The 13543-nt window shown below is 42.0% G+C and overlaps 1 protein-coding gene across 13 annotated transcripts in view; it reads right to left on the reverse strand.

The window, feature by feature from the left end:
• The window catches only part of fmt (phosphatase 6 regulatory subunit 1-like protein fmt), a 228552-nt gene that overhangs the window by 213894 nt on the left and 1115 nt on the right, over nucleotides 1-13543 (reverse strand). The window lies entirely within an intron of this gene.

The raw sequence follows: 13543 nt of genomic DNA on the forward strand, positions 1-13543 counted from the left end.
CCCTCACTGGCTGGCTCCCTAGAGCTCCTTCTCCATCCTCGCGGTACGTCTCCTCCAGCAGACCCGATCATCGACGGAAGTCATCGCACCAGGTCTCAGTCGACAGGCATAAGCCCGTGAAGGTTCCGACTTCTCCCGCCCAGCGGAGAGAGTCGCTCCTTCGGACTGGCAGCCTTGTCCCGGCCTCCGGTTCTTCGATGGGCCCCCCTGAACGAAGGAACCAACCAGCCAGCACGGGGAAGCCCGCGGCTACATGGATCTCCGCAGGAGCTCCATCCGTCCAGCGGGGGCAGCCGCTGGCTCGACCCGGCAGCATGGCCTCGGGAGGGGGTAGACCCATGACGGCTACCCCCATTCCTGACGGCTCCATCCGTGACTAAGGCAAAGTGGTTTTCCCCCTAGCGGGTCGAACAGGGCTATTGCCTCTCCAGTGCCTGCCTCAGTGGCATAAGAGCCATTTCATTTTCATCAAGCTTTCCACAAACAGATAAAATTAATGAACGAGAAGATTCCTGGCAGGCAGATGCCTGTGATTTTAGTTCAGCTAAAGTTTTACGCACTTTCGGTTTAGAAGCACACCAACGTTCTTTATTATATCATAATCTTCGTCATGTGTAATGGTGTGAAATCGAGCTTTGCAGGACTTGATTTCACATTTCCAGTAAGTCTTGGATCCGTCAGCATTTTGTTTATGTTTCTCATATACAGTATATAGTTCATGTTATTCACAAGTTTCTTTCCTCCCTGGTTAGAATTAAAAACATATAGCATGGTGACTGTATATTTCTTTTAAAGTAATAACCAAAGACGTAAGATGTAAACCTTGGTAAACCTTAAAGAGTGGAAAAACAAACAACAAAGAGGTCGAGATAGTCTTCATATAGCGATAGTTCAAGTCAACTAATTAGCATGCACGTAAACTAATTAGTGTGCAAGTAAACAAGCAATTCTACTACTTATATATGTACAATTTACTTGTTTCCTGTTTTGTAATTTTTTTTTTATTTTTACTATATTTTTGTTGAGAAGGTAAATGATAATTTTTCTATTTTGTTTCATTTTATTTTATTTTATCTTTTTTTTTGAGGTGGTAAATGCTGATAATCACAAAATTGAGACCTACCAGAACTTCTTTTCAGATCGTGGGAGTCAAATTGACTGGGAGTCAAATTACCAGGAGTCAATTTACCTAGAACCATCACCATGGAACACAAGCCCAAGAGGCTAATAACAATGGGTTATGAAGATTGATGGAATTTTTGTTACTTAACAAGATAATGGTTGGTAAATTTTTGACAATTTCTTTCAAAAAAAATTAACAGACATATTTTTACAGTATGGAGGTGATATAACCCCTGAATGCTAAAATATATCATGAGGATGTGTGTGAGGAATAAAAGGGGCACTGACTTCATTAAAGGCAGTTATAATTAGACCTTTTGCCACAATAAACATTTAAAGGTTATTCATGAATAGCAGAGGCAAGGGATAGTGACAATGCCCTAGAGACTAACCATATATACATATGAACAGCACCCAAGCCTCATCTCCAACCAAACTAGGACCAGGGAGGGCCAAGCAATTTCTGTTGATGACTTGGCAGGTAGACCTACTGGCTCTACCAACCCTCCCATCCTTAACTCACAAGGATGGTGAGGTTGCAGCCACTACAAGAAACAATCGACCTTGCGTGGGTCTCAAACCACTGTCAAGCAGATTGCCAGGCAGGGATATTTCCAAGAGGCTACCACAACCCCAAATTAAATAGCATCAAGGAAAACCCCAAATTAAATAGCATCAAGGAAATAAAGTCCAACGTCCCTCAAAGGACACCTCACAAATTTTCTGGGTAACCTCCATAAAGCATAATTTAGGATAACTTCCACATTCCTATTAATTTCAGAAGCTACCAAAGGAGCTACAACCCAAAACCTCATGGCTATTAATTTTCACTTCAGGAGCTACTGCTATGGGATTATTCTGGTAAGAGTTCATTATCAATTACACTAAAAAGGAAGTTTTATCTCTTTCATTCTACCATGTCTGATCTTCAGCTACTGACTATCAGCACATTAATCTCTGTCCCTTCAGTTCATTCTTTGTGCATGTTGCAAAAGACATTTCATAATTGTGACCATCATTTGCATTCAGATCTTCCCAGACAGTACCATCCTATATGCAGTAATAGGTTTGCAGTTAATTTTAAATCTTGCCTTCACCATCACAAAGCTCAATACAGTACAAGTAATGCCCAGTAGCCTATTCTAGAAGTTTTATTCCAGCTGTGACCAAACTGTGGAATGATCTTCCTAATATGGTGTCTGACTTGGTGGAACTTCATTAGTACAGTCTTGTTGCAAATGCTTTCCTGTTAAACAGGTTGACATGGGTCTTTCCTAGTCTATACAGTATAGTGCTATGTGACTGATGTATTTAATGCTGTTACTGATCATAATATACTGTACTGTAATTTCATTTTATTATTTTTCATACACCGTTCTCGGTAAATATATAGTATGATACTTTAATTTCTAGCCCAATACATGAACCTTATATTTTTCCCACTTGCTATCTTGTGTTTTATGCATTTCTAATCATGATTAGTGGGGCAAACCAACCATTCATGAGTCTGGACCTCTTTACATAAAAACAATTATGGGGGACCCCAGAGGGAAACCTGGGTTTTTTGGGTGGGCAATAATAATGGTCAGAAATGCAAAATAAACACTAGATAACCAGTTGATAAAAATATATGGTTCATGTAAGTGGCTGAAAATTAAAGTATAAATTATCTAGGATTCACTTTACATCCTTTTAATGGTTATTGCTCCGCCTTGCGCTCGTTTCACTCGTGGAAAAAGAAAAAATGGAAGCTCTCTATGTACTGGCAAGCAGTAATGATGAGCTGTGCTCGCAATGCTCGTAGCTCATTATTTCGGGCTTATTTTTTACTTTCACATGAGTAACAATAGCTATACACTGGACGGAGAGCATTTCCATCCTAATTTATTGCCGACATACTGTATACAAAATTACACTAAATTTCAAAATAGATTGTACTTCCCTAAGTTCCCTCTTGGAGATGTCTTTATTTGGTGGTGGTTCAACTCAAACTGAAGGGAAGAGTGGGAAAAAAATGGCTGTTGTAGAACAACATCTGGGAACTTGTGCATAAATATTTGCAAGTTCCTAATTGGTTAAAAAGGTCAGGTGATGATTGCATCATAAAAAACCCAGAAAAGCTGGACAAAGCAAATGCAAGCAACGCCTGCACAGTTACCGCAGTAACTCAACATCAGTCTCCCAGATGTAAACAATGGACTTAAAATGGGATAGACTTCACATTTTAATCGGCCGATACGTAAATTATTATGCCCCAGCCCCAAAGCTGGCCAAAGCAAATGCAAGCAATGCCTGCGCAGTTACCCCAGTAACTCGACATCAGTCTCCCAGATGTAAACAATGGACTTGAAGTGAGAGATGGACTTCAAATTCTAATCGACCAATACATGAATTATTATGCCCCAGCCCCCTTTAAACGTATAGCAAAAAATACCAAACTAGAAAGCACTTGTCCATTTCTTATGGCGAATTTCAGTTTTGCTAGTAATTAAAGTATCATATATTAACCAAATTCGTTTATGTCGGCAATTGATGGGAATGCTCTCGGTTCAGTGTAAAGCTATTGCGACTCATGTGAAATTAAAAAATAACAAGTAATAATTCAAAGGTCCGATTCTGACTTAATTTTTAGGGAAGGCCAGCACATTTTCTACTGCAAAGCTTCTGTAAAGATTGCCAAGACAAAAACAAGGAGACCATGTCAATCATAAGGTAGGGAATTATTTGTGATTTACTTTTTTATAATGTTAGGATTTATTTATGATTTACTTTGTCATATATGCAAGGATTTATTTGTGATTTACTTTTAGTTTGTGACCTAGGAAGGGGGGGTCCGACTAGCAGTTGTGATCTAAGAAGGGGGGCCCATTGAGCTTGCCCCTCCGCCTAGCGGTTGTGACCTGGGAAATACTAGGTTAGGTTAGGTGGGTTTGTTAGGTTCTGTACCCTTTTATAAATCTCAAGTGCTAAATAATAACGTTTTGGTCTGTATTCAGCCACTTAGGCTACATGAACCATATAATTTTCCCACTGGTTATTTTGTGCTCATTTTGTGTAAGGGGGTCGCAAGGGGGCGTTAGCCCCCCTGGTTAGGTATGTAAATAAGGACACGGCTTGTAGGTTAGGTTAGGTTAGGTTAGGGGGCAAAATTTAGGTCAATTTATAATCAACGCATGAACTGGCTTCCATTTCCCCACCCAAGTAACCCGGGTTTCCCGCTGGGGACCCCCATAATTGTCTTTATATAAGGGGATAAAAAACTCATGAATGGGTGGTTTGCCCTAATAATCATGGTCAGAAAAGCATAAAACACAAGACAGTGAGTAGGTAAAACATAAGGCTCATGTATTTGACAAGAAATAAAGGGTAAAAATATGATAGTTTAACTAGAAGGTAAAGGGTAAATATATGATACTTTACATGAACCATATATTTTTGCTACTCGCTTTCTTGTGTTTTACACATTTCTGACCACAATTATTGGGACAGACCACCTGTTCATGAGTTCTTGGACCCCCTTATGTACAGACAATTACAGGGGACCCCAGTGGGAAACCGGGTTTTTTGGGTGGGGAAATATCATAAATGAGCAATTGCAGCAATAATAATGGTCAGAAATGCAAAATAAGCCCAAGATAACCAGTTGAAAAATATATGGTTCATGTAAATGGTTGATAACAGGCCAAAACGTGATAATTTAACTTTTGAGATTTGTAAAAGGGTACAGAAACTAACAAACCCACCAAACCTAACCTAGTAGTTCCCAGGTCACAACCCCTAGCTGGGGGAAAAGGCCCAGGAACCCCCTATCCAGGTCACACCCGCTAGCCGGACAACCCCTTCCCACGTCAAAAACTAAAAGTAAATCACAACTAAATCCTTAGATTATGATAACGTAAAGTACAAATAAATCCTTCCATTATGAAGAAGTAAATCACAACTAATTCGTTACCTAATGATTGACATCGTCGTCTTTTTTGTTTTCTTGGCAATCATCACAAAAGCTTTACAGTAGAAAATGTGCTGGCCTGAAAATTAAGTCAGAATCGGACCTTTGAGGCCTTATTTCGCTCTTATTTTTTAATTTCACATGAGTTACAATAGCTTTACACTAAACGGAGAGCATTTCCATCATAATCAATTGCCGACATAAATGAAATTACACAAAATTTCGAAATAGATTGATGTTCACTTTTCAAGACATCTTAGCGAGATGGTGGTTAACTTAAAACTGAAGGCGAAGGTGGGAAAAAAATGGCTGTTGTAGAACAACATCCGGGAACATATGAGGAAGTAATTATAAGCTATTAATTGGTTTGAAAAAAAAACACCCGACAAATACGTCATTGTAAATGCACAGAAAGCTCCCCAAACTATGGGAAAAAATGGGTATTTTTGTAGTGAATTACATGGCAATGTAACCTAGGAAAAAAACTACTGTTACTTATAGAAAAAATTACGATCTCTTCAAAAATGACACTCGTTTCCGTCGCAAATGAATAGTTTCAGAAATATATATACATCTATATACTACAATAATGGGGGACCCCCAGTGGGAACTCGGGGTTTTGGGTGGGGAAAACATACTGGGGAAACGAAATATGTTATTTTGATAATAAAATAAATTTTTGAATATACTTACCCGGTGATTATAATAGCTGCAACTCTGTTGCTCGACAGAAAAACTCTACGGAAAAATTCGCCAGCGATCGCTACACAGGTAGGGGGTGTACTCAACAGCGCCATCTGTCGTTCAGATACCCAGTACTCATTGTAAACAAAGAACTCAATTTTCTCCTCGGTCCACTGCGTCTCTATTGGGGAGGAAGGGAGGGTCCTTTAATTTATAATCACCGGGTAAGTATATTCAAAAATTTATTTTATTATCAAAATAACATTTTTCAATATTTAACTTAGACGGTGATTATAATGGCTGATTCACACCCAGGGGGGTGGGTAGAGACCAGCAAAATATGTTTACATCATATGAGCTAAGAATTTTTATTTCATTTTAGAAGTTATCAAAATAACAAAAACAAAATAAATAGGTACCTGGTAAGGAAGTCGACTTGAACAATTACTCTGCCTTTTTAAGTACGTCTTCCTTACGGAGCCTCGCGATCCTCTTAGGATGCTGAGCGACCCCTAGGATCTGAAGTATCAAGGGTTGCAACCCATACAACAGGACCTCATCAAAACCTCTAATCTAGGCGCTTCTCAAGAAATGACTTTGACCACCCGCCAAATCAACCAGGATGCGAAAGGCTTCTTAGCCTTCCGGACAACCCAAAAACAACAATAAAAACATTTCAAGAGAAAGATTAAAAAGGTTATGGAATTAGGGAATTGTAGTGGTTGAGCCCTCACCCACTACTGCACTCGCTGCTACGAATGGTCCCAGAGTGTAGCAGTTCTCGTAAAGAGACTGGACATCCTTAAGATAAAAAGACGCGAACACTGACTTGCTTCTCCAATAGGTTGCGTCCATTATACTTCGCAGAGATCTATTTTGTTTAAAGGCCACGGAAGTTGCGACAGCTCTAACTCCGTGTGTCCTTACCTTCAGCAAAGCTTGGTCTTCCTCATTCAGATGGGAATGAGCTTCTCGTGTTAACAGTCTGATAAAATAGGATAAAGCATTCTTTGACATAGGCAAAGATGGTTTCTTAACTGAACACCATAAAGCTTCAGACAGGCCTCGTAAAGGTTTAGTTCGTTTTAAATAGAACTTAAGAGCTCTTACAGGGCATAAGACTCTTTCTAGTTCATTTCCAACCATATGCGATAAGCTTGGAATATCGAACGATTTTGGCCAAGGTCGAGAAGGCAGCTCGTTTTTGGCTAGAAAACCAAGTTGTAGAGAACATGTAGCCGTTTCAGATGAGAATCCGATGTTCTTGCTGAAGGCATGAATCTCACTGACTCTTTTAGCTGTGGCTAAGCATACCAGGAAAAGTCTTTAAGGTGAGATCTTTCAGGGAGGCTGATTGTAGCGGCTCGAACCTGTCTGACATAAGGAATCTTAGTACCACGTCTAAATTCCAACCAGGTGTAACCAAACGACGCTCCTTCGTGGTCTCAAAAGACTTAAGGAGGTCCTGTAGATCTTTATTGTTGGAAAGATCTAAGCCTCTGTGACGGAAGACTGATGCCAACATGCTTCTGTAACCCTTGATAGTGGGAGCTGAAAGAGATCGTTCTTTCCTCAGATATAAGAGGAAGTCAGCTATTTGAGTTACAGAGGTACTGGTCGAGGATACGGATACTGACTTGCACCAGTTTCGGAAGATTTCCCACTTCGATTGGTAGACTCTAAGGGTGGATGTTCTCCTTGCTCTAGCAATCGCTCTGGCTGCCTCCTTCGAAAAGCCTCTAGCTCTCGAGAGTCTTTCGATAGTCTGAAGGCAGTCAGACGAAGAGCGTGGAGGCCTTGGTGTACCTTCTTTACGTGTGGCTGACGTAGAAGGTCCACCCTTAGGGGAAGTGTTCTGGGAACGTCTACTAGCCATCGAAGTACCTCGGTGAACCATTCACTCGCGGGCCAGAGGGGAGCAACTAGCGTCAACCTTGTCCCTTCGTGAGAGGCGAACTTCTGCAGTACCTTGTTAACAATCTTGAATGGAGGGAATGCATATAGATCTAGATGTGACCAATCTAGGAGAAAGGCATCTATATGAACTGCTGCTGGGTCCGGGATTGGTGAGCAAAATATTGGGAGCCTCTTGGTCATCGAGGTTGCGAAGAGATCTATGGTTGGCTGGCCCCAGGTGGCCCAAAGTCTCTTGCCTACATCCTTGTGGAGGGTCCATTCTGTTGGAATTATTTGTCCCTTCCGACTGAGACAATCTGCCATGACATTCAAGTTGCCTTGGATGAACCTCGTTACTAGTGATATGTTTAGACCTTTTGACCAGGTGAGGAGGTCCCTTGCGATCTCGTACAACGTCAGAGAGTAGGTCCCTCCTTGCTTGGAGATGTACGCCAAAGCCGTGGTGTTGTCCGAGTTCACCTCCACCACTTTGCCTTGAAGGAGAGACCTGAAGCTTTTCCAGGCCAGACGTACTGCCAGTAGCTCCTTGCAGTTGATATGCATTGTCCTTTGACTCGAGTTCCATAATCCCAAGCATTCCCGACCGTCTAATGTCGCACCCCAGCCTACGTCCGATGCGTCCGAGAAGAGAACGTGGTTGGGAGTCTGAACAGCCAGGGGAAGACCCTCTCTTAGGTTGATATTGTCCTTTCACCAAGTCAGACAAGACTTTATCTTTTCGGAAACAGGGATCGAGACCGCTTCTAGCGTCTTGTCCTTTTTCCAGTGAAAAGCTAGATGGTATTGAAGAGGACGGAGGTGTAGTCTTCCTAGTGACACAAATTGTTCCACGGATGACAGCGTCCCTACCAGACTCATCCACAGCCTGACTGAGCAGCGTTCCTTCTTCAGCATCTTCTGGATGGATAGCAGGGCTGGGGGCTGATCGTCTTGTTGTTCAGCAACGTCCTCATCAGAGGGTTCCTCATCCGAAAACTGATGAGGAAACGGCAATGGAGTGGGCAACGTCTGGCTCGCTGAGTCCGGTCGCACTGGTGGATGCGTGACGGAGCCGGACGCAACGTCATGGAACTGCTGCACAGTCTGTGAACTGTCAACAACCATGGGTGCGCGAGGAAGCACAGCATCAACCCGAGACTGTCTAGACCGTCTGGGTTGTGAAGTCAACACCCTACCGGGTTGCTGAGGTTGATGCACTGCGTCAAAACAAGTCACCTCTGCTGGTTGTTGAACGTCCTGAACGTCAACAACCACCTCCGAGCGTCACTTAACGTCAACGTGCGGCTGGCAACCCACACTGGGTCGCATCGGTGGAGGAACCACCTCAACTGGCAGACGCGAGTAGGTTACCTCAGCGTCAACAGGGCGCACAACCGACCGGTTGGAAGGTTGTTGGCCAGAAGGTTCGGTAGCAACCTTCTCCGCATTTAAGTCCTCTATCAAGGACGCAAGCTTGGACTGCATGTCTTGCAGCAAAGCCCATTTAGGGTCTACGGGAGCAGGTGTGGCAACAGACGGGGTTAGCGACTGAGGCGGAACCGTTTACCATCCCTGAAAGCCTTGTTATGCGTGACATAATTGTACAGCAAAACTTCAAAGGCTCGAAAACAGTTGTGAAGTTGACCTGTAAACAACTTGGAGCGTCTCCTGGCTAGGCGCCAGGGAGAGTCTACCAGAATTGAGAAGTCTATCTGGGCAGAGGCATGAACTCCCAATCCGAGAACTTCTCTCGTGTCATATCAGACTCTCGCTCTATAAACCAGTTTAAAAGAAAGGAAAGCAAAGGCTGTATCCCCCAAACTCCTCCTGGTGAAAAACCAGTCGCCTAGCCAACGTAACGCTCTCTAGGAGAGCGAGAGAGCACTAGCTTAAAAACAACGGCTTCAAAGTAGCTAGGCCTAGTGTAAGCTCTGACGTTTAGGCGAACGAGGAGCAGCAGTTACAAAAAGATCTGGACGAAGATCCTTAAAAAAAAATCATCATGATTTAATTAAAGTCCATAGGAGGCTAAGCAGCTTTAGGCTCCTCTCCATCTGACAGAGTCCTCAAGGGAATATCAGTAGGAGGGAGAACAGCAACTTCCTCATCTACAGGAACCTTGTCCGATAAAAACTGAGTCTCAAGCAAGGGAGAGACCTACCGTGGTGGCAATGCTTTACAAGCAGAGTCCACACTCACTGGTGCATTAGTAGCGGACCAGAACACAACGTCATGTAACTGCTTGACAGTCTGTGAACTGTCAACAACTGAACTGTCAACCACAACAGGTGCGTGAGGACGCACAGCGTCCACTCGAGACTGCTTTGACTGCCTAGACTGAGCAGTCAAAACAACTCTAGAATGCGGAGGTTGACGCACAGCGTCAAAACAAGTCAACTCAGATTGTTAGCGAACGTCCTGAACGTCAACAGGAGCATCAGCAAGTGGCCTAACGTCCAAATGCGGCTGAAAAACCACACGAGACCGCATCGAGTGTGGTTCTAAACAACCTGACTGACGTGACTAAGCTACGCCAACGTCAACAGTAAGCACAAAGGAACGTTAGGTTGGCTGAAAGCCAGGATATCGATGAGATAAACGGCTAGACTCAACGGACTAATCGGTAGAATAGTCTTCCATAAGGGAGGCAAGCATATACTGCATGTCTTGCCATACAACCCATTAAGGATCAACGGAAATGGTTGTGGTAAGAGACGAGGGTAACGTCTGTGACCGCAACACTTTGCCTACAAAAAAAGACTCTCGGAGTCTGTGTTACGCTTTTGTTAGGCGGCGAGCAGTTATCCGATGACTGCATAGGGTCAGAGCTGTCCTAATGGTTGTAACCAGGACGCTGGACCTGTCCTGAAAGGGCACCAGCCACCCGTTGAGATACTACCGCTAGAGAGTTATGGGGTCTTTTGACTGGCCAGACAGTACTACATTGGATCCTCCTCTCTGGTTACGGTTCATTTTCCCTTTGCCTACATACACACCGAATAGTCTGGCATATTCTTTACATATTCTCCTCTTTCCTCATACACCTGACAACACAGATTACCAAACAATTCTTCATCACCCAAGGGGTTACTGCACTGTAATTGTTCAGTGCCACTTTCCTCTTGGTAAGGGTAGAAGAGACTCTTTAGCTATGGTAAGCAGCTCTTCTAGGAGAAGGACACTCCAAAATCAAACCACTGTTCTCTAGTCTTGGGTAGTGCCATAGCCTCTGTACCATGGCCTTTCACTGTCTTGGGTTAGAGTTCTCTTGCTTGAGGGTACACTCGAGCACACTCTCCTATCTTATTTCTCTTCCTCTTGTTTTGTTAAAGTTTTTATAGTTTATATAGGAGATATTTATTGTTGTTACTCTTCTTAGAATATTTTATTTTCCTTTTTTCCTTTCCGCACTGAGCTATTTTCCCTGTTGGAGCCCCTGGGCTTATAGCATACTGCTTTTCCAACTAGGGTTGTAGCTTAGTAAGTAATAATAATAATAATAATTAAGGGCTTCAAAACCTTGTGACAGGTTTCTTATGCGAAAAGCCTTCGGATGACGAGGAGAAACAACGTCTCTCTCGTCTTATGGTACGGGAGATCTTGGTAAGATACACCCAATACCATAGAGGGAAAAACGTCTGTTCGTTGGTCAAGGCCTCTCGAACCCATAAGTCGTTTGACATTACTTCTCCCCTGGGCTTGGGAGCATGTAAGAGGTCCCGGACTAGGTGAACGACTGGCACGAACAGACGAACCCTCGGACGCAACACTGTAACACTTTGCGCCTCGGACGCAACACTGTAACACTTTGCGCATATCACTTTATCACTTCGATTTTCTGTTTTGCACTTATTTCTACCTGAAACACGCAATTCTACCCTTCATTAAAAGGTAGTAATTGTGAAATCAGTCGTATAATGCAAGCTCATTAATACCAGCAAAAAACAGAAAACATATTTTAAGATAAAAAAAATCAGTGGCTGGGAAAGAGACTAAACACTAGTTCATATAACTACGTTTTCAATCTCTCACCGCACATAGCCTGGGGACGAGAATAAAAACCTAAAAACGTTTTATCCTTCCTCCCCGTACAGCGACTAGGGACGCGAGTAACACGAGAACAACGTTACCCGCTTGAACGGAACGTTTTCTCTCCTCTCTCTCCCTCCGTCTCTATCTCTCTCTCTCTTTCTCTCTTGATTTCGCACCTAAGAGAAGAGCCCAATTATATTTCGTCAAAAAAACATGTTATTTGACTAAAGGAAAAAACTGAAAGGTTTTTCAATAAAAAGTCCCTTTAAATTAGAATTTAAAACATTTAAGCTAAGAAAGAATGAACAAAACGTCAGAATCGATTTACTCTTACTGCAAAGTGAAACCGTGATACACTCTCTCTCTATCGTAACGATAGAGCGCATGTTGAACGTCAACAACTGCGTAGCATAAAAAAACTAAACGTTAGTTCATCTTTGAAAACAGTACGAAGACTATCAAAGAAATTCTTTCATAAAATATTACATTTAAAAAGTTTTAAATCCTTAGCTCTTTAAAAGCTAATTACGATATAAAGGGCTCAACGTTGATTAACTTCGGTTTCCAAGTTAGGACCGCCTACTCTCAGGAAAGGTCTATATAAACAAAACATTAAAATTTATTTTTATATGTTTATAATAAATGGAAAGTTAATCGAAGAGGCCTAATAAAGGCGGAGAGATATAAAATATATAGAGGAAAATCTATAACGTGATAAGAATTACTAAAAGCCTAAACACACTTCCGTCTAAGGGAAGGGTCGGCCATTTAAAAGTGAAAGAAAGTCCATACTCTCTTTGTCACCATAATTAAATCTATCCAAAACAAGTTCAAGATTTAAGATGAAGATAAAACACCTGCATAGCGAAAGCTCAAAACTAGAATAAAGTACTTCACCAATTAGTTGTGAAAAAACTCCAGTTTAGCAACAGCGAATAAGAGCGTCTTGTCGATAGCTCGACAGAGAGAAAATCGAGTTCTTTGTTTACAATGAGTACTGGGTATCTGAACGACAGATGGCGCTGTTGAGTACACCCCCTACCTGTGTAGCGATCGCTGGCGAATTTTTCCGTAGAGTTTTTCTGTCGAGCAACAGAGTTGCAGCTATTATAATCACCGGGTAAGTATATTGAAAAATCATTGTTTTCCTGTAGTAAATAACGTGAATTAAGCGATTTTGATGTTCATTTCAATCGGAAACAAACAGATCAACCAATTCGGATAACTTTGAGATGCACGGTGTCACTTCTCTTACGAACGAACGATACCATTAACAACGTTACCAATAATACACAGTGTTACCAACGTTGACGCATGGTACACAGAGTTACCAACGGCACGTTGACATTACTAAAGATAGTAATGATAGATATTTCCATATATTAAATAATTTCTCCATATAAGTTTTACTCAATATATAAAAAGTACAAAAAGGGCACAGAACCTAACAAACCCACCTAACCTAGCCTAGTAGTATGACAGGTCACAAAATAAAATTTGATCTACATCGGATGTTGGCAGCACTTGTTACTGTATTTTTTCATGACACAATCTTTGTAACGGCGCCTCCAAAGTTTATCCAGATATACTGTTTTGTATTTTCCTCCGGTTATTATAATTTCAAGAAGGAAATGTATAGAGAAGAAAAGGCTTGTTTTACGTTTATGTATCGATTCCCCAGTATGTTTTCCCCACCCAAAACCCCGAGTTCCCACTGGGGGTCCCCCATTATTGGAGGATATAGATGTATATATATTTCTGAAACTATTAATTTGCGACGGGAACGAATGTCATTTTCGAAGAGAGCGTAATTTTTTCGATTAGAAACAGTAGTTTTTTTCCTAGGTTACATTGCCATGT

This window comes from Palaemon carinicauda, chromosome 41 (genome assembly GCF_036898095.1).
Source record: "Palaemon carinicauda isolate YSFRI2023 chromosome 41, ASM3689809v2, whole genome shotgun sequence".
NCBI lineage: Eukaryota > Metazoa > Arthropoda > Malacostraca > Decapoda > Palaemonidae > Palaemon > Palaemon carinicauda.